Source organism: Callithrix jacchus, chromosome 6 (assembly GCF_049354715.1).
Source record: "Callithrix jacchus isolate 240 chromosome 6, calJac240_pri, whole genome shotgun sequence".
In the NCBI taxonomy this organism is placed as follows: domain Eukaryota; kingdom Metazoa; phylum Chordata; class Mammalia; order Primates; family Cebidae; genus Callithrix; species Callithrix jacchus.
In genome coordinates this window covers 100,062,573-100,085,751 of record NC_133507.1, presented here as the reverse complement: position 1 = coordinate 100,085,751, position 23,179 = coordinate 100,062,573, and the positions used below count along the sequence as shown (strand labels likewise).

The window sequence follows — 23,179 nt, the reverse complement described above, 5'->3', positions numbered from 1 at the left end:
AAACCCTCAATAAACTCGGTATTGATTGAATGTATCTCAAAATAATAAACGCTATTAATGACAAACCAACAGCCAGTATCATACTGAATGGGCAAAAACTGGAAGCATTCCCTTTGAATGCAGGCACTAGACAAGGATGCCCTCTCTCACCACTCCTATTCAATATAGCATTGGAAGATCTAGCCAGAGCAATCAGGCAAGAAAAAGAAATAAAGGGTAGTCAAATAGGAAAGGAGGCAGTCAAATTGTCTCTATTTGCAGATGACATGACTGTATATTTATAAGACCCCATCATCTCAGCCCCAAATCTCCTGAAACTGAAAAGCAACTTCAGCAAAGTCTCAGGATACAAAACCAATGTGCAAAAATCACAAGCACTCCTATACACACATAACAGACTTAAAGAGAGACAAATCAAGAATAAACTGCCATTCACAATTGCTACAAAGTGAATAAAATACCTAGGAATACAACTAACAAGGGACGTCAAGGACCTCGTCCAACTACAAACCACTGCTCAATGAAATAAGAGAGGGCAAAAACAGATGGATAAACATTCCATACTCATGGTTAGGAAGAATCAATATCATGAAAATGGCCATACTGCCTAAAGTAATTTATAGATTCAATGCTATGCCCATCAAGCTACCAATGACCTTCTTTACAGAACTGGAAAAAAACACCTTAAACTTCATATGGAACCAAAAGAGAGCCTGCATAGCCAAGTCAATTCTAAGTAAAAAGAACAAAGCTGGAGGCATCACACTACTGGACTTCAAACTATACTACAAGGCTACAGTAATCAAACAGCATGGTACTGGTACCAAAACAGAGATATAGACCAATGGAACAGAAAAGAGGCCTCAGAGGCAACACCACACATCCACAACTATCTGATCTTTGACAAACCTGACAAAAACAAGCAATGGGGAAATGATTTCCTGTTTAAGAAATGGTGTTGGGAAAATTGGCTACCCATGTGCAGAAAGCAGAAACTGGACCCCTTCCTGACACATTACACTAAAATTAATTCCAGATGGATTAAAAACTTAAACATAAGACCTGGCACCATAAAAAACCTAGAAGAAAATCTAGGCAAAACCATTCAGGACATAGGCATAGGCAAGGACTTCATGACCAAAACACCAAAAGCATTGGCAACAAAAGCCAAAATAGACAAATGGGACTTAATGAAACTCCACCACTTCTGCACAGCAAAAGGAACAGTCATTAGAGTGAATTGGCAACCAACGGAATGGGAAACAATTTTTGCAATCTACCCATCTGACAAGGGGCTAATGTCCAGAATCTACAAAGAACTAAAACAGATTTACAAGAAAAAAACAAACAATCCCATCCAAAGGCAAAGGATATGAACAGACACTTTACAAAAGAAGACATACATGAGGCCAAAAAACATATGAAAAAATGCTTATCCTCACTGGTCCTTAGAGAAATGTAAATCCAAACTACATTGAGATACCATCTCACGCCAGTTAAAATGGCGATCATTAAAAAATCTGAAGACAATAGTTGCTGGAGAGGATGTGGAGAAATAGGAACACTTTTACACTGTTTTGAGGAGTATAAATTAGTTCAACTATTGTGAAAGATGGTGTGGCAATTCCTCAAGGATCTAGAAATAGAAATTTCAGTTGACCCAGCAATCCCATTACCGGGTATATACCCAAAGGATTATAAATCATTATACTATAAGGGTACATGCACATGAATGTTCATTGCAGCATTGTTTACAATAGCAAAGACCTGCAACCAACCCAAATGCATTTGATAGAATGGACAAAGAAAATGTGACACATATATACCATGGAATACTATGCAGCCATAAAAAACAATGAGTTCATGTCCTTTGTAAAGACATGGTTGAACCTGGAAACCAAAATTCTCAGCAAACTGACACAGGAATAGAAAATCAAAGACTGCATGTTCTCACTCATAGATGGGTGTCGATCAATGAGAACCCATGGACACAGGGAGAGAAGCATCACACACTGGGGCCTGTCGGCGGGAAATAGGGGAGGGACAGCAGGGGGTGGGGAGATGGGGAGAGATAGCATGGGGAAAAATGCCAGATATAGGTGATGGGGAGGAAGGCAGCAAATCACACTGCCATGTGTGTACCTATGCAACAATCTTGCATGTTCTTTACATGTACCCCAAAACCTAAAATGCAATTTAAAAAAAGAATTACATTACCACTCCCTAATAACATCTGTCCAAATGCTTTTACTTAGAGAAAAATTAAAAATTTGTTCACTAGACAGGTGCCAAGACCATGCATTGGAAAAAGGAGAGGCTCCTTAATAAACGGTGCTGGGAAAACTGAATATCTACATGTAGAAGAATAAAACTTGACCCCTAACTCCCACCATATGCAAAATCAACTCAATATGGACTGTAGACATAAATGTAAGACATGAAAATGTTAAACCACTAGAACAAAGCATTGGGGATATTATTAAGGACATTAATCCGGGAAAATATTTTTTGGGTAGGATAGGCAACAAAAGCAAAACAACAATAAACAAATGGGATAACATCTAGCTAAAAGCTTCTGCAAAGCAAAGGAAACAAATCAACAAAGTAAAGAAGCAGCCAACAGAATTTTATTATATTTGCAAATTATGCAAACAATAAGGCAATAATAATCAGAATATATAAGGAACTCAAACAATTCAATAGCAAAAAAAAAAAAAAATCAACGATAATCCAATTAAAAATTGGCAAAAGACCTGAATAGATTTTTCTCAAAAGAAGACATACTAGTGGTCAACAGCCATATGAAAATATGTTGAACATCACTAATCATCAGAGAAATTAGAATCAGACCACAATGAGACACCACCTCACCACAGTTAAAAGATCTATGCTATGCATGGGTTTATTATTACAGCTGTTACCCCATTTTGCCTGCGTTGGCAGCTTCTCAAGGATATGGAAGTAAGGATATTGCCAAGGACTCAATTCAATGTGTGATAAGTAAGTGTTCAGTCAACTATATTTAATGAAAAAGGACACAATTTACCTGGCTATGGTGTCAGCCAGTGTTTCAGATGGTTGGTGATGAAGATTGAACTAATTTATCAAATTCTCAATGATAAATTAACATGATCTAAAACTAAAATTATCCAAAAAATTTCATACCATAGCAGCATCTCTTTTTTTGCCCTATTTAATTTAGTTTTCATTGCCTTTCCTTTGCTGTTTAATGTGTAAATTATACCATCACCGTTACTCATATATGTATAGTATTTAATATTTTTCAGAAGGCCTTAATATTTACTACCTGAGCCTATCTCTGAGGCAAACTGTACAGGAAACTATGACCAAATTGTAAATAACGTGATCCATAGTGTACATAAGTTGTTTATCTAAAGATAAATAGATAATGACTGTTAAGCGTCAGACTGAAATTCGAATCTCCAATATGTAGGAAATCTCATAAAACAAAAATTTGAATTTGGGTTTTAGCATGGAAATCATAATACCTGACTGACACATGAAGACTGAGTCTTATTAAATAAATTTAAATAAGAAACTCATTTAGCTAACTTCATTATATAAAATACCATCTCTTTTGTTTCAAAAGAATAAGGAAATAGATGGAGTTTTAAATGAAACAGGAGAAATATACTGAGTGTATTCAATTTGGGCACCCCTGAGGGTAGTTCTAGTGTAGAGGGCAGCCATATGTGAGCCTGATGTTCTATTTTTAAAGTGAAATCGAGAGAGTATTACACAGTTAGTGAATGTGAATTCTAACTAGAAAGAAAAAAAAACTGTGTCACACAGAGAATGGTATTTTGCCTAATGGGTTAATTACATGGTGAAAACAGAATATTTTGTTTAGTTATAAACATGCTTTGATTTTCTGTATATGCTCACACATGTATATATGTATTGACACATTTACACACACATGAAACACACACACACAAATAGCCAAAATAGCCCTGCCTGCATATAGAATTATTGACATAATAGAAATTAATAAAATCAATGAAAATCTCTTCAATGGGTTTTAATCGGCTGTAAATATATAGAATACTCACCTAAATGGCAATCCATCATACTGATTATATTTATACATTTCAAATACTGTGGCATGAAATGGAAAACGCCCTTCTTTCATAGCCCATGAAACATAACAATTGTTACATTAGGGCAAAGGGAAAATAATACCAATAAAAATAAATACACAGACTTAATTCTCTAGCTAGGACTGTTAACCCAATAATGAAGTGGGCTGACAAGCACAAGAGCAGATATAGTCTCCCATCCTTTCTGTCTGACAGAAAATAGAATCCCTTTCCTCATGGCAGGGAGAGTGGGAGATTCCGCTCTGCTTGGTTTAGACGACAAGGTACTTGGATCACTATATCATGAAGAATAGAGTATGCCATCAATCTGGGCCATAACTGGTTGCAAGATTTATCAGTCTTGGCACAACTGACATTGTAGACCAAATAATTATTTGTTAAGGGAGGGCTTTCCTGTGCATAGATTTTCAGCAGCATTTGTAGTTTCAACCTAATAAAAGCCAGTAGCTCTCCCATATCTGTGACAATCAATAATGTCTGGATTGTTTCATGACTGCTGAAAGGCAACATTGCCTCATTGATAACTATGGAGCTAAAAGACATCACACACACACACACACACACACACACACACACACACACTTGCCTATGGCTTTTAAACAAAGATCTCTAAAATGTAATTTAAATTATTTCAAGGTCACAAAATTGAATGTGAATTAACCAATCATTTTGTGTACCAATAATAATCTATAGTACAACAGAAGGAAATGGTCCCTTTATATGATCATGTCTAATTCCTGAATGTCACAGATGAGAAAACTAAAACCCACCTTAGTTGGAATGACTTTCCTAAAGTCTCTCATATAGCCAGCCAGTAGCAAAACAAGAAGAACCGACAACAAAACCAACTCTTACTATTAACAAATACATCCCACATTTGAAATCTTTAATTTTAGGAAGTATTTCCTAAAATAAATTGTATCATCTTTCTTTCAAATTTTAGCCAAGCTCAGAATAAATAATATACCAGTCAACTGTCTAAGTCTGTCATGAATAGCATTCCTGTTAACATAACTAAGTGTATTTATTCACACACTTGATGTTTTCTAAGGAAGGCAACTAATAGATAATAATAAGTCCCAGGGTAGAAAAACTGAGAGCAAACGTTCACTATATAATTTGAAATCCCTTTTTGGGTTAATTTTGTTTGGTCTGTTTTACTATCTGGAGTACAAGTAATTTATAGAGTTTTACTTGTTATGTTTAATGGCACGATTTTATCACAATAAAGTATACAGATTTCCTGTTTCACTTGGAAAGCAGCTTATTTGCCTTATTATCAATAATTCTGACATTATTCTAATCAAATTCCAAATCCAATTTTATAGATATCTTACAGAAATGAAGATTCATAATACTAGTGTTCAAAATGAAGTTCACATGAATATTTAGGCAGATCCAAATGTCTGCTTGTTCTGCTTTTAAATTCAGATCTATGAGGAGTGAAGAGACAATATTGGGCCTAGAATGGAGGGTTGATATCCAAAGTGTGTGCATTTGGGGCAAGTTGGGTCACAAACACAGGAAAAGTGATCCGATCAGACCCCTAGAGTTAGAGACCAGCACTGAATATGATTAGCACAATGGAGAGCCCAAGAGAGCTTGTGGAGATGAGAGAAATTCTTTTAGATGTTCATTCCTAAAGCTCTAAAGCGATGTGTGCTTTTTCTCAATTCCCACTCAGAGATCACTGGCTTTAGGCAGAATGCTGTAGGTAGTACTATCCCTACACCACATCAGTCTCAAAATTCATGCTTGCAGTCCATGTTCATTTTTTTTCCTCATCCGCATCCTGAACTACCTACAAATTTACAGGAGTTTCAGTCGGGATTCTGATTGCACAATATGGTTATCTTAGGACACTGTGGGCACTAACATTTTATCACTTGATCTCTTCACTTCGTTGTCTACTCCTTGTTACTCAAACCCGTACTGAGGCAATAGTACTTTCTTGTTTCTCCATGACCTCCTTACAGTCATGGACTTCACCTCCAGACTCTGAAAACCTCTCACGACTGTTTTCAACCCTTAGATCTCTGGTAAAGACAGGTTGCCTCATATTTATCACAGAATTCCTGTATTCCTTCACTTTTGTGAGATATATTAGTTCACAAAGAGTCACGGTGCATTGTCATGAATAATAACCATGGGTCTCTACATTGATATCGTCTGATTTTTATTCTCTTACAAAGCTAGTATCATATCTGTTTAACCAACCTAATATAATGTGTCTGGCAGAGTACTGAATGCAGATTGAATCTTAATAAATGAGGAGGGAAATTTATGCCACCTTACTCCAATAAGTTTCATTTAAGATTTCAGAGTAACTGCCCCCTCCAAGAAAAAAAGAAGAAAGTGTTCTCATTTAAGTCCTACTTGTCAAATACTATGAATGTAGGAGTCGAGTGAGCAGTAAAACACAGAACAATTTGCTCATCTACCATTTTATGGATGCTGGCAATGTGCTGTCTTTATTAAAGTCAAATATGAAAAGAACACCATTCTTGAAAAAGTACTGCCCTAGGCTTTTTGGGTAGAAAATTCAATACGAAGCAGAAACCTGAGATTATCAATTTAGCTGTTTCTTTACGCATGTTATAAAAGGAGTGATATTTTCTAAATTTTCTCCTGAAATATATTACATGTTTGTTTGTTTGTATTACCTGATCTACTCTATTTCTGGTACATAGCTGAATTCCACAAATACTTGAAAATTTTGAAGACAAAGACCTTAAAAATCTACTGAGACATAGAGGAGTCTCAATGTTACTATTCCTCACTGTTTCCAATATTAAATCTCATTTTGCTGTATAATACATTCATAGATAAAATAAACTTGTGTTTTATTTCTGTGCTTCATAATGTTACATTATGAAGATTAATTTTGTATTCATTAATAATTGAATAAGAATTAAGGAAAGTCCGACTGTGGATCTGGTAGTATTGTAGCAATCTTAGAATTGTCTAGTCTAGGAACATTTCCAATATTTGAGCACTGACTTTGTATTCATTCAGTTAAAGCTAAATAGTAATAGGGAACATCAATTTATATAACAATTAAATTCACCAATGGACATATCTGCTCATTAAAAAAATCTTAAGTCAGTCCCAAATCCACCTCCATCTAACCTCAGACTACAGTTTTCAGTTTATTAATTCATTTAATTTATTTCCCAACTAGTGGTTTCAAGTATTTGCAAATGAATATCACATAGACCCTGTGTCCCTGCTCTTTTGACGAGGCCTCTGAAATAAAATGCTTTCTTTGATCCCTTGTCATAAAAGGTATCTTTGCACTTCCAGTCACACTCCTCTAAACATGCTCCAGGTTGTTCATCCACATTTTTAGATATTGAAAACAAGAACTGAACATGCTACTATAGGCATTACTTTTTCGACAGAGTGTGATAACTCCAAGTGTTATTCAAGATTCTGTACGACTGTTATTAAGCATTTGTACCATATCTAGCTTACACTGTCAATGTTTCTGACTTAATTGCTGCCTTTTCTGAGAAGATTATGTTTCCATGTGTTTTACTGACAAGTTAACCAAATGGAGGTTCTAGACAAGACTAGTTGCTGGGGAAGGGACATATAAGCCATTTACTTAGTTAATGCTTATTTTAATTGTAAGATACGCATGAGATTTTTTTTTATTGTACTTTAGGTTCTGGGGTACATATGCAGATCATGCAGGATTGTTGCATAGGCACACACATGGCAATGTGGTTTGCTGCTTCCATCCCCTCATCACCTACATCTGGCATTTCTCCCCTTGTTCTCCCTCCTCAACCTGCCCCCTGCCCAGTGTTCCTGCCTTGGCCCTGCCCAACAGACCCCAGTATGTGATGCTCCTCTCCCTGTGTCCATGTGCTTTCATTGTTCAACACCTGCCTATGAGTGAGAACATGCAGTGTTTGATTTTCTGTTCTTTTGTCAGTTTGCTGAGAATTATGGTTTCCAGATTCATCCATGTGCCTACAAAGGACACCAACTCGTTTTTTATGGCTGCACAGTATTCCATGGTGCATATGTGCCACATTTTTCCTGTCTAGTCTATTGTTGATGTGCATTTGGGTTGGTTCCAGGTCTTTGCTATAGTAAACAGTGCTGCTATGAACATACGTTTGCATGTGTCTTTATAATAGAATGATTTATAATCCTTTGGGTATATACACAGTAATGGGATTGCTGGATCAAATTGAATTTCCATTTCTAGGTCCTTGAGGAAGCACCACACTGTCTTCCACAATGGTTGAACTAATTTACACTCCCACCAACAGTGTAAAAGTGTTCCTAGTTCTCCACATCCTCTCCAGCATCCGTCGCCTCCAGATTTTTTAATGATCGCCATTCTAACAGGCTTGAGATGGTATCTCAATGTGGTTTTAATTTGCATTTCTCTAATAATCAGTGATGATGAGCATTTTTTCATGTTTGTTGGCCTCATGTATGTCTTCTTTTGAAAAGTGTCTGTTCATATCCTTTGCCCACTTTTGGATGGGATTGTTTGTTTTTTTTTTGTAAATCTGTTTTAGTTCTTTGTAGATTCTGGATATTAGCCCTTTGTCAGATGGGCAGATTGCAAAAACTTTTTCCCATTCTGTTGGTTGCCAGTTCACTGTAATGATAGTTTCTTTTTCTGTACAGAGGCTCTGAAGTTTAATTAGATCTCATTTCTCTGTTTTGGCTTTTGTTGTCAATGCTTTTGGTGTTTGAGTCATGAAGTCCTTGCCTATGTCTATGTCCTGAATGGTTTTGCCTAGGTTTTTCTTCTAGGGTTTTTATGGTGTTAGGTCTTATGGTTAAATCTTTAATCCGTCTGAAGTTAATTTTAGTGTAAGTGTCAGGAAGTGGTCGATTTTCTGCTTTCTGCACACTGCTAGCCAATTTTCCCAACACCATTTATTAAACAGGGAATCCTTTCCCCATTGCTTGTTTTTGTCAGGTGTGTCAAAGATCAGATGGTTGTAGATGTGTGGTATTGCCTCCAGGGCCTCTGTTCTGTTCCATTGGTCTATACCTCTGGTTTGGTACCAGTACTATGCTGTTTCGATTACTGTAGCCTTGTAGTATCAAGTTTGAAATCAGGTAGTGTGATGTCTCTGGCTTTGTTCTTTTTGTTAAGGATTGTCTTGGCTATGCGGGCTCTCTTTTGGTTCCATATGAAGTTCAAGTTGGTTTTTTCCAGTTCTGTGAAGAATGTCATTGGTAGCTTGATGGGCACAGCATTGAATCTATAAATTACTTTGGGCAGTATGTCCATTTTCACAATATGGATTCTTCGCAACCATGAGCATGGAATGTTTCTCCATCTGTTTGTGTCCTCTCTTATTTCTTTGAACAGTGGTTTGTAGTTCTTCTTGAAGAGGTCCTTTACATACATTGTTAGCTGTATTCCTAGGTATTTTATTCTCTTTGTAGCAATTGTGAATGGGAGTTTGCTCATGGTTTAACTCTCTGTTAGTCTGTTATTGGTGTATAGAAATGCTTGTGATTTCTGCATACTGATTTTGTATCCTGAGACTTCGTTGAAGTTGCTTATCAGGTTCAGGAGATTTTTGGCTCAGATGATAGGGTCTTCTAAATATACAATTATGTCATCTACAAATAGACACCATTTGACTTCCTCTTTTCCTAACTGAATACCCTTTATTTTTTTTTTTCTTGCCTGATTCCTCTGGCTAGAACTTCCAATACTATATTGAATAGGAGAGTTAAGAGAGAGCATCCTTGTCTAGTGCTGGATTTCAAAGGGAATGCTTCCAGTTTTTGCCCATTCAGTATGATACTGTCTGTTGTTTTGTTGTAAATAGCTTTTATTATTTTGAGATATGTTCCTTCAATACCTAGTGTACTGAGAGTTTTTAGCATAAAAGGCTGTTGAATTTTGTCAAAGGTCTTCTCTGCATCTATTGAGATAATCATGTGGTTTTTGTCTTTGGTTCTGTTTATGTGGTGGATTAAGTTTATAGACTTGCATCCCTGGAATAAAGCCAACTTGATTATGATGAATAAGCTTTTGATGTGCTGTTGCAATCCATTTGCCAGTATTTTACTGAAGATTTTTGCATATATGTTCATCACGGATATTGGCCTGAAGTTTTCTTTTCTTGTTGAGTCTCTGCCAGGTTTTGGTATCAGGATGATGTTGGTCTCATAAAAGGATTTGGGAAGGATTCCCTCTTTTTGGATTGTTCAGAATAGTTTCCGATGGAATGGTACCAGCTCCTCTTTGTATGTCTGGTAGAAATCAGTTGTGAACCTGTCTGGACCTGGACTTTTTTTGGTTGGTAGGCTATTAATTGCTGTCTCAACTTCAGCCCTTCTTATTGGTCTATTCAAGGTTTCAACTTCTTCCTGGTTTAGGCTTGGGAGGGTGCAAGTGTTCAGGAATTTATTAATTTCTTCCAGGTTTACTGGTTTGTGTGCATAGAGTTGTTTGTAGTAACCTCTGACTATAGTTTGATTTCTGTAGAATCAGTGGTGATATCCCCTTTAACATTTTTTACTGCATCTATTTGATTCTTCTCCCTTTTTTATTAATTTGGCTAGTGGTCTGTCGATTTTGTTGATCTTTTCATAAAAAACAGTTCCTGGATTTATTGATTTTTTGAAGGGATTTTTGTGTCTCTATCTCTGTCAGTTCTGCTCTAATCTTAGTTATTTCTTGTCTTCCACTAGCTTTTGAGTTTTTTTGATCTTGCTCCTCTAGCTCTTTCAATTTTGATGATAGGGTGTTGATTTTAAATCTTTCCACACTTCTCATGCAGACATTTAATGCTATAAATTTCCCTCTAGACATTGCTTTAAATGGGTCCCAGAGATTCTGGTACGTTGTGTCTTTGTTCTCGATGCTTTCAAAGAACATATTTATTTCTGCCTTCATTTCATTTTTTATCCAGTAGATATTCAGAGGCCAGTTGTTCAGTTTCCATGAAGCTGTGAAGTTCTGAGTTAATTTCTTAATTCTGAGTTCTAATTTGATTTCCCTGTGGTCTGAGAGACTGTTTGTTATGATTTCTGTTCTTTTGAATTTGCTGAGGAGTGATTTACTTCCAATTATGTGGTCAATTTTAGAGTAAGTGCAATGAGGTACTGAGAAGAACATACATTCTGTGGATTTGGGGTGGAGAGTTCTGTAAATGTCTATTAGGTCCACTTGGTCCAGATCTGAGTTCAAGTCCTCAATATCCTTGTTAATTTTCTGTCTTGAGGATCTGTCTAATATTGACATTTGAGTGTTAAAGTCTCCCACTATTATTGTTTGGGAGTCTAAGTCTCTTTGTAAGTCCTTAAGAATTTGCTTTATGTACCTGAGTGCTCCTGTATTGGGTACATATATTTAGAATCATTAGCACTTCTTGTTGCATTGATCCTTTTACCATTATGTAGTGTCCTTTTTTGTCTCTTATGATCTTTGTTGGTTTAAAGTCCATTTTATCAGAGACTAGAATTGCAATTCCTGCTTTTTTTTCACCCTTCATTTGCTTGATTAATCTTCCTCCATCCCTTTATTTTGAGCCAGTGTGTGTCCTTGCATGTGAGATGGGTTTCCTGAATGCAGCACACCAATGGGTCTTGATTTCTTATCCAATTTGCTAGTCTGTGTCATTTGTTTAGGGCATTTAGCCCATTTAGATTTAAGATTAATATTGTTATGTGTGAATTTCATCCTGCCATTTTATGCTAGCTGGATATTTTGCCCATTATTTGATGCAATTTTTTCATTGTGTCAATGGTCTTTACCATTTGGTACATTTTTGGAGTGGCTGGTACTGGTTGTTCTTTTCCTTTTTAGTGCTTCTTTCAGGAGCTCTTATAAGGCAGGCCTGGTGGTGACAAAATCTCTCAGCAATTGCTTATCCATAAATGGTTTTCTTTCTCCTTTGCTTATGAAGCTTAGTTTGGCTAGATATGAAATTCTAGGCTGAAAGGTCTTTTCTTTAAGGATGTTGAATACTGGGCCCCACTCTCTTCTGGCCTGTAGAATTTCTGCTGAGAGATCTGCTGTGAGTCTGATATGCTTCCCTTTGTGGGTAACACAACCTTTCTCTCTGGCTGCCTATAGCATTTTTTCCTTCAGTTCAACCCTGCTGAACCTGATGATTATGTTCCTTGGGGTTGCTCTTCTTGAGGAATATCTTTGTGGTGTTCTCTGTATTTCCTGGACTTGAATGGTGGCCTGGCTTGCTAGGTTGGGAAAGTTCTCCCGGATGGTATCCTGAAGAGTGCTTTCCAGCTTGGATTCATTCTCTCTATCACATTCAGGTACACCTATCCAACATAGATTAGGTCTTTTCACATAATCCCATATTTCTTGGAGACTTTGTTCATTTCTTTTGCCTCTGTTTTCTCCATTCTTGCCTTCTTGTTTTATCTCACTGAGTTGATCTTCAATCTCTGAGATCCTTTCTTCTGCTTGGTCAATTCAGTTGTTGAAACTTGTGTATGCTTCATGAAGTTCTAGTGTTGTGTTTTTTAGCTCCATCAATTCATTTATATTCTTTTCTAAGCTGTTTATTTTAGTTAGCATCTCATCTACACTTTTTTCTAGGTTCCTAGTTTCTTTGCATTGGGTTAGCACATGTTCTTTTAGCTCTGAGAAGTTTGTTATTACCCATCTTCTGAAGCCTGTTTCTGTCAATTCATCAGATTCATTCTCCATCCATCTTTGATCTCTAGCTGGTGAGGAGTTGTGATTCTTTGGGGGAGAAGAGGCGTTCTGGTTTTTGGTGTTTTCATCCTTTTTGCACTGGTTTCTTTCCATCTTAGTGGCTTTATCTACCTGTGGTCTTTGTAGTTGGTGACTTTTGGATGGGGTCTCTGAGTGGACATCCTTTTTATTGAGACAAAGTTATTTCATTCTGTTTCACAGTTTTCCTTCTAACAGTCAGGCCCCTCTGTTGTAGGCCTGCTGGAGATCCACTCCAGATCCTGCTTGCCTGGGGATCACCTGTGGGGGCTGCAGAACAGTAAGGGTTGCTGCCAGTTTCTTCTGTTATCTTTGTCCCAGAAGGGTACCTGCCAGATGTTGGCCTGACCTCTCCTTTATGAGGTGTTTCTTTGGGTATAAGGGGATTGGAGAGCTGCTTGAAGAGAGAGTCTGTCCCTTATAGGAGCTCAAGTGTTGTGCTGGGAGCTCTGTGCAGAGATGGTGGGCAGGTACTTTTAAGTCTGCTGCAGTGGAACTCAACCACCTCTTTTCCCAGGTGCTCTGTCCTAGGAAGGTTGGCTTTATTTATAAGTTCCTGTCATGCTGCTGCCTTTTTTCATAGATCCCCTGCCCAGCATGAGTACTCTAGTCATAGTCTGTCAGCAGGGGTGTTGCTGAGCTGCTGCGGGCTCTGCCCAGCTGCCATGTGAACTGCTTTGGTAGTGTTGGTCACCCTTCCCCCACTGAGTAGGACCATCCTGGGTCCGGCTGTGCTTGCTGCAAAACTCTCAATCCAGAGTGTTTCAGATTTCTTGTATTGTGGGGGTGGTACCCACCAAGCCAGATTGCCTGGCTCCCTGTCTCTGCTCCCTCCCTTTCAGTTGAATGGGTGGCTCTGTCATGGTCACCCAGATTTGTGTGAGTTTCTGTGCACCAACCCAGCACCAGCTGAAAATGCCGTTCCAAAAACTCATGGCGCTTTTCGGCCCAGGAGTCTCCTGGTCTGTGGGCAGTGAAAATTTGTTTGGAAATTCAGTGGGCACTCACCCTCTGCATTGTTCTTGCTAGGAACTGCACTCCAGAGCTGTTCCTATTTGGCCAGTTTGGATCCTCCCCATGCATGAGATTTTTAAAGTCCTGAGGACACTATGGGTATTGTGTTCAGAATATGTCAATTGGCTTTTATTATTAAGCACATAAAATAAAACCCTTTTCTTCTGAGCTCTTCTTGCATGCCAGACATAATGCAGTCCATTTTTGGACATGATGTTATACATTTTTAATCCTCATTACTACTCTGCTTTATGATTGCATACTGCCTTGTCATTTATTTTTCCCAAATATTTTATTTATGCTAGCTTGTTGAATTTTACATAGCCTAGTGAGCCTCCTTTCTCACATGAGGAGTATATCAACAAATAAAAGGCAGTTTAAACGTTACAGTAGCCTCTATATAAGAAAAGTATAGGCATGTATATAATTTTTAATTTTTTCTTTTAATATATTTCAAAAGTAGTAAGAAAAGATTAGGAAGAAGATTTCCTAAATGTGTGAAGTAAAAAATTACACCAAATGCCCTCCTTTATTTATTAAAATTTTATGAAGCCAACAAACTTATGAAAAAAATGCTCATTATCACTGGTCATTAGAGAAATGCAAGTAAAAACCACATTGAGATACCATCTCACGCCAGTTAGAATGGCAATCATTAAAAAATCTGGAGACAACAGATGCTGGAGAGGATGGGGAGAAATAGGAACACTTTTATACTGTTGGTGGGAGTGTAAATTAGTTCAACAATTGTGGAATACAGTGTGGTGATTCCTCAAAAATCCAGAAATAGAAATTCCATTTGACCCAGCAATCCCATTCCTGGTTATATACCCAAAGGACTATAAATCATTCTATTATAAAGACACATGCACACGCATGTTCATTGTGGCATTGTTTACCATAGTGAAGACCTGGAACCAACCCAAATGCCCATCGATGATAGACTGGACAGGGAAAATGTGGCACATCTACACCATCGAATACTATGCAGCCTTAAAAAATGGTGAGTTAGTTTGTGTACTTTGTAAGGACATGGATAAACCTGGAAACCATAATTCTCAGCAAACTGACACAAGAACAGAAAATCAAACACCACATGTTCTCACTTATAGGCAGGTATTGAACAATTAGAACACGTGGATACAAAGCGGGGAGCATCACACACTGGGGTCTGTTGCGGGGGCTACAGGAGGGATAGTGGGAGGGACGGTGAGGGAGGGATAACATGGGGAGAAATGTCAGGTATAGGTGATGGGGGGATGGTGGCCACAAACCACCTTGCCATGAATGTACCTATGCAATAATCTTGCATGATCTGCACATGTACCCCAGAATCTAAAGTATAATAAAAAAATTTTTTTAAATTCACTAAAATAATACAATTAAAGTTAATCATTTCTATTCCTTTTTTATGTTTCTATTTTCTTCCTTCTGCAGATTTCTTCAATATTTTTGCTTTTCCCTTTATTTTTTCCTACATAGCTACCTGATATAATCTGAATATTTGTTGCTGCCCAAGTCTCATGGAGAAGTGTAATCACCATTGTTGGAGGTGGGGCTTAATATGAGGGGTTTTGGTCATCTGAATGGATTCCTCATGACTTGGTGCTGTCTTTGGAAGATCTGGTTGTTTAAATTGTGTGGCACCTCCCCTACCTCTGTCTTGCTCCTGCTCTCACCACCTGTGGCGAAAGTTCTTGCTTCACCTTCTGCTCCCTGAGGTCTCCCCATAAGTCAAGCAAATGTGAGCACTAACCTTGTACAACCTGTAGAACCATGAGCCAATTAAACCTCTTTTCTTTATAAATTACCCAGTCTCAGGTATTTCTGATAGCAATGCAAGAACAGCCCAATACAGAAAATTGGTACTGAGGCATAAGGCATTGTTAGAAAAATACCTGAAAATATGGAAGCAGCTTTGGAACTGGGTAATGGGCTAAGGTTGGAACAGCATGGAGGGTTCAGAAGAAGATATGAAGATGAGGGCAAGTTTAGAACTTCTTAGAGACTGGTTAAATAGTTTTGACCAAAATTCTGATAGTCATATAGGGAGTGAACTTCAGGATGCTGAGGTTTCAGATGGAAATAAGGAACTTACTGGGAACTAGAGCAAACATCACATGTGTTATGCCTTAGCAAATATCTTGGCTGAATTCTCTTCATGCCCTAAGGATCTGTGGAAATTCGAACTTAAGAGGGATGATTTAGGGTATCTGGCAGAAGAAATTTCTAAGCAGCATAATATTCAAGAAGTCATCTAGCTGTTTCTAACAGCCTATGCTCAGATGCAGGAGCAAAGAAATAATTTAAATTTGGAAGTTATATTTAAAAAGGAAGCAGAGCATAAAAATTTGGAAAATGTGCAGCCTGGCTGTAGGATTGAAATAAAAAGCCAAATTTGAAGAGAAGAATTCAAGTAGGCTGTGGAGCAATCACTTGCTAAAGAAATTTACATAACTAAAAGGGAGTCATGTGCTAATAGCCAAGACTATGAGGAATAAGGCCTCCAAGACATTCAGAGATCTTCTAGGCAGCCCCTCACAGAGAAGCTCTACCAGGGTAGTGTTGTGGGAAAATGTGGGGTTGGAACTTTCACACAGAGTCCCAACTGGGCACTGCCTTGTGGAGCTGTGTGAAGGAGGCCACCATCTTCCAGACTCCAGACAGATAGAGCCACCAGTAGCTTGAAACCTCAGTATGGGAAAGACACAGGAGCAGACCTGCCCAAGGCCTTGGGAGCGCACCCCTTGCAGCTGTGGATCCTGCATTTCATCAAAGGAGATTGTTTTGGAGCTTTAAGACATAATGACTACCCTCCTGTGTTTTGAACTTGCATGTGACCTGCAGCTCCTTTCTTTTGGCTGATTTCTCTTTTTGGGAATGGGAATGATTATCAAATTTCTATAACCTCATTGTATCATATAAGTAAATAAGTTAATTATTATTCTACAGGTGTATAGGTAGAAGAGACTTGCCTTGTCTCAGATGAGATTTTAAACATTGGAGTTTTGAATTAACTCTGGAATGAGTTAAGGCTTTGGGGGACTATTGGAAAGGCATGATTGCATTTAACAATGTGAGAAGCACAAGAGATTTGTGGGGGCCAGGAGCAGAATGATACAGTTTGTATGTTTGACCCCACTCAAATCTCATGTTGGAATATAATCTCCAGAGTTGGAACTGGCACCTGCTGGAACATGTTAGGGTCATGGAGGTGGATCCCTTATTAGGTCAGTGCTGCCCTCATGGTAGTGAGTGAGGTCTCATGAAATATAGTTGTTTAGTATATGTGGTACCTCCCCCATTGTCCCTTGCTCTTGCTTTTCCTATGTGACATGCCTCCTCCTCCTTCACTTTCTACCGTAAGTAAAAGCTTCCTGAGGCCTCTTCAGAATCTGAGGAGATGCCAGTGCTATACTTGTACAGCCTGCAGATCCACAAGCCAATTAAAACTTTTTTTATTTAGAAATTACCCAGTCTCAGGTATTTCTTTATAGCAATGCAAAAATGGCTATCAATTAATGAATCAATCACTTACCTATATTTTTGAAAGGAAAATGAAAAATGGTTAATTTTCAACATATACTATACATGCTTCATTTAAGTGGAATAGTGTTTTTTAGCCACTTCCTTATGTGCTGAACTTTGTTCAAATTTTTGCTTGTTGCAAATAATTCTATAAGAAATATTGTTATGAATATACCACTGAGTATGAGCAATTTTTAAGGCTAGGTTACTAAAAATGTTATTGCTGGTGAAAAGGTAAGTACATTAGAATTATATTAGAAACGGTGATATTACATCCTCCCCTACCCTAATGAAACAGCAGAAATAAAAACAACATAAAAATTATACTTTCACAGAGTATACAATAGTACTTAATTGAAAGTAAGCATTTTCAATCAAATTCAAAGTCATTTTTCATACCTAGATAAGTTTCTAGAATGGTCTAACATCCATCCATCCAACTACCCCATGTCACCTTATTCAATTTGGCAAACCCATAATTCCTCTCTGGCAAACAGTCAATCAGATTCTTAAATAAACCCTTTTGGGAAGGCCAGCAACTCCTGTCTAATTGCAGTTTCTGCTAGAGCCCCTCATTCATCTGTGCCTTTTGCTCTTTTATGAACTTGTTCATTGATTAATTCCCCAGAAAGCTCTCCATTTCAGAAGCACTGTCTTCATTCTCCACTCATTCCCCAGCTATCCTGCTTCTCTCTTCCATTCAGATGTATATGACCATGTTTTACCTTTCAGGTATGTTAGGCAAGGTAGAGTACCTATTAGTGCAGACTCAACACAATCCTTTTCTACAGATGATTTATCATAATCAATTAGTCAGAATCTCAAATCACTTAAATTGATCTTAGGAATAAATAACATGGCTTCTATCTAAGTGACTGGTACCAATGAAGTAAAGGTGTGGACATAAGCATTAGATGTATCAGCTAGCTATGTGCTGTCATTTAAACACATTTTTAATCATCCCACCGTGTAAGTGAGCATGTATATGCAATGTATGGTTCTCAATTTTAATTTGTATTTATTCTTATATATATGTATTTTAAAAATACATCCTCCTAGACAAGAGAAATATAAAACTGAGGCAAATGAAAAGTATTAAAGTGAATACAAAGCAATGATTTGATGCAAAGACTTCTAGAGGCCATGTCAATAGTTTATCTCTCTCTTTTTTAAATTTATCTTCCTTTTTGTTTGTTTTCTTATCTTCTAAGAACTTGACACTACACCAAGGCAGAAAAATCTGTGACAAAAATAATAGGAGTTTAGAAAATAATAAAATTAAATGTTTGAAAGTCATTAGGTTATGTATTCTAATCCAATCAGTTATTTCATAATAAAAATTCTGTATATTAGTAAGTATTTTCAGGAAAAATAGTGAGTTCTGGCTTAATGCAAAAAACTACTGCAATACAATTCTTAAATTTTACATACAACAATACCATGTTTTTAAAAATAATATTGAGAAATAAAAACATTTGGTTACACTTGGAATTGTTTTTAACAGTACTTGATGCTGACTGTTTGCTTGTCTTTGTAAGGGGTATTTCCTCTCGTAATGTATTGCTACTTGACTAGCTATGGTTCTGGCCAGGTTGGAGGAAAGTTACAGGGAGTCCAACAGATACTGTGGCTCCATAGATTCCAACAACGATTCTGGTAAGATTTGAAAGAATCAGGTCCTGAAGACAATTTGCCCTGGAAAGTCCTGGTATTAATAGTTGTACCTGAGGAGTTTGGCATACCCAGGAATGCAATTTATAGATTTTCTTCTTATAAAATCAGCTTTTGCCAAAGATAAACTCATATAAATTAAGAATAGAAAAAAATAGCAAATATAACAGACACTATGTAAGGTCTTCTTGCTGATGAAGACAGTTATACTCAAACCAAGCAATTATACCTCTCAAATACAATTTTTCAATTAGTATCAGACAGCAATCCCACAAGGTACTATTGATTCACTGAACACAGAGACATTATAATATTTTTCTCATTAAATGCACCTTTTATAATCTATGATGCTCATAGATTAAAATTTTAACTAGTTTTAGGACATGTTTTTTCATAGTTTTCTCTGCTTCTGTCCCAGGCAAAGCCCTTCTTTTCCTAATTTCTCAGTTCTTTCCTCAGTAGAAATTTTCCACAGACAGACATAGCTCTCTCTGTATGCAAAGAAAACATTCATTTAAAAGATCGGACTTTGTTTTATCTACATATATGATACAAAACATGGATTTATCATTAGAATTTTGAGTTAGCATTTAAAATATCTTATTTCTCATGCTACTTCCTTAAATACTAGTTATCTAATAAGAAAGAAAATGTACCATAGAGTTTCTCTGTTCAATAGTCTTTCTAGCCACATTTGGCTTTGACCCCTTCAGCTGTGGCTAGTGTAAACTGAGATATCTTTAAGTAAAAATTACAAACCTCTTTTAAAGAAGACAAAATAAATCATTAGTTATTCCTATGTTGCTTCGATGATGAAAAGTTAACATTTATATTTGGTTAATTAGATTATTTTATTAAAATTAACTATGCTTACTTTATATTAAAGATGATATTAAATGTGTTGTATTAAAGTTTTATATCATATTAAAATTATTTTCCTATTTTATTTTTCAATGCTCCCACTAGACTGTTCACATTTGTAGTTCACAGTATATTTAGTTGGACAGTGATGCTTTAGAGAAAATGCAGCTAAAATAATTCAAGACTATGGCTAGACTTTGTAAAAGAGTCACATTTGAAGAAATTTCATTTCAATGAGGGATAAAATAAAATGCCTTCAAATGCAAGTTCCTTATGAAGTTATTAAGAGATTTTTCATATGTGTAAATGAATCTGAGCAAAAAAAAATGCAAACCCTGAGAAACTCACGGACATGTGAACAAATTTATATAGTTTCATTTTACCCTTTAAACTAACCCACAATATCTGAGCTGACATTATTGGATATGATTTTTTCTCTTTCTTATCAATTCAACTTTATTTAAGATAAAAATATATTTTAATAAAGTAAGTTAGAAATATAAAATGTGATTATTTGCTAAAATATATCAAGTTATTCCTTTATATAGAATCAAAGTCATGGGCAAACAAAATCTATGGATAGAACTTTCATCATTTGCAATTTCAGTCTTCCAATAATCTTTGCTTATCTTGAGTAAATAATTCTGTCTTTTGCTTAGCTGAAGAATGATGCATGTTCTTGTCACAAAGAGATATGTTACTCGCATAGTCACTCAGACTTCTTACCTAAACTGTCAAGTTAAGAAAATTCCCAAATAGAATAGAAATGTTTTCTCAAATTTCCCAGGTTGAAATAAATAGCCAATACTAAAAATATATACTTGGAGAGGAAAAAACTAATTCAAACTTCAGAGTTCTATGTTGCCTTTGCTATAAATATCAATATAACAATTTATGACATTAAGGAAGTTTCCATTCTGCCTCTTATAGTGAATGATCCTTGGGAGGATTGATTTCACTTCACAGTAACAGAACTCATTAAAGAGCTTTGCATCAACAATTTTCTCTCTCGAATCCGTTTGAGTTTGTTAAAGAATCTCCCGTAGTGGCTTGCCACAGAGCAGTCACTTTTCATCATATAGAAGAATAAAACCTAGTAAGTTGTAGGCCCTATTTATATTACATTGTCTATTAAGAGCCACTGAAGGGTGGGGATGCTGCTTTTTAACTTGTTTAGAGACAGAAGAAAAGTTTCAAATAGAAAAAAGGCCCCAAATTTGACATTCTTGCATTTTCATACGTATAAAAACTATGAATTTATATTTCATTAGGCACCTCATAGAATTCCCTCCTATATTTTATACTGTGTTCCTAAGTCTAATTGATTCAAATTAATATAAATAAACTGATGTTGCAGAAGCTCATTTTCAGGTTTGAAACTCCAGGAATATATGCAGGTAGAAAGTTCTTAATAGTAAGAACGAGGTAAAAAAAATTTTTTTTTTTTTGAGATGGAGTCTGACTGTCTTCCAGGCTGGTGGTGTGCAGTGGCATGATCTGAGCTCACTGCAACCTCTGCCTACTGGGTTCAAGAGATTCTACTGCTCACTGCAACTTCTGCCTACTGGGTTCAGGTGATTCTCCTGCCTTAGCCTCCTGAGTAGTTGGGGCTACAGGTACACACCACCACACCTGGATAATTTTTGTATTTTTAGTAGAGACAGGGTCTCACCATTTTAGCTAGGCTGGTCTTGAACTCCTGACCTTGTGATCCACCCACATCAGTCTCTTGAAGTGCTCGAGTTACAGGTGTGAGCCACCGTGCCTAGTCAAGAATTTTTTTTTAACTTGCTGAGCATACATTTATTTGTTTCTACGCATGTTCCATTCATAGTTCCATAGGATAGTTATAAATAATAAACATGGCAGCTGAGGAAGATTTTATAATATTTAACAATTCACTCTTATATTTGCATATTTCTGGACCTAGACATAACACGTGTGAAGGGGAATACCAATTATTTTTATTGGTATATAGATTGACACCAAACACATGGTAGAGATTTAATACACAATTGGTGAATTAAAAGCAATTGAGAAAGATGGAGAAAAAGAGACGTAAAACATAAAAATAGGGCCCCTACACTAGAGGGTAGAAAGGTTGCCTTCCGAAAAAGAGGCAGCAGCAGCCCTTTGCTTGCATTGCTTCTAATTTCAGGGAGGAAGATTATGAATTATATCTTATTAATAATAAAATTATGTATTTCTAGATTCTATTCCCACCTACTCTAGTGAAAACCTGGTGTCTTCTGAGTCATTTCCTTATCATCAGATATTTTTTGAGGATCTGATATTTTCCTCCATGTTCTTAGGTATTTGACCTTTCCCCCCATCTTCTACTCCAGTCCTTCTACTATTGTGTTCCCATGAAGTTCCTGCTGCCACAGAGTTGTTTGTTGATGTGTCTCAAAAAGCACAGCTGCCACAGATCCCTGGAAAGGAGCCAAGGCTACTCTGCTTTTGATTACAGGTGAGATTTATGTTCCAAGGGAAATCTCCATCCCTACCAGTCTTTGTTTTCAGAAGCTGCTGCTTACCTCATTCTTGATGAACAGAAGCTATAACCACATTATATTTTTCAGACCTCACTGTGTCCAAGCAACATGATGTCTTATGCCAAAGGAGAGAATAATATTTTATTTTTGCTAAAAAGTTTGACACAATCCAGCAGCATAGTTTTTAAGTCTTAAGCTATCTATAGTGAAAACAGCTCTTTCTGTCATACATAGACTCTAATCTATAATGGATAAATGGATTTTGTTTTAACCATCTCTTTCTCCTTCCTGAAAGCATGCTTGAGTATACCAGTAGCAAGACACACATTAAGGGGAAAATAAAGTAAAGGTTGTCCTCAGGCCTTGTGTTTAGTACAGTTGTACCAACTCGTCTTTTGTCCAGAGGTCTGCATTCTAGTGTAAGACAGTAAATAGTGATTATTAAAGGGATACTCTAATACTCAGATGTACAGTCTCTCAGGAATTCCAGAGGTAGAATGCATGATTAGCAGGACAGGATTTGGGTTAACCAAGTTCTGGACCAAAATACTTCATAAAAATATTGAAGTCTTTACTTCTAATAACTTACTTTTGGTATTTTATATAAAGTGTATTAACCAGAATTAAAAATACTCCCCTAACACATTATTATCCCTTAGTTAAGGACAATGTAAGTCATCTATGAATTTATACAATTGCAAGGGGAGAGTTCCAGAACCTCAAGAGGTGAAGATTCAACCAATTTCCACATTATTAATATACTACTTAAATAAGCAGTGCCCTATTTCTAATTT

At 36.7% G+C, this 23,179-nt stretch overlaps 1 protein-coding gene across 5 annotated transcripts in view; it reads right to left on the bottom strand.

Annotated features, from left to right (window-relative positions):
- Positions 1-23,179, bottom strand: part of DPP10 (dipeptidyl peptidase like 10) — a 1,417,953-nt gene that overhangs the window by 406,588 nt on the left and 988,186 nt on the right. The window lies entirely within an intron of this gene.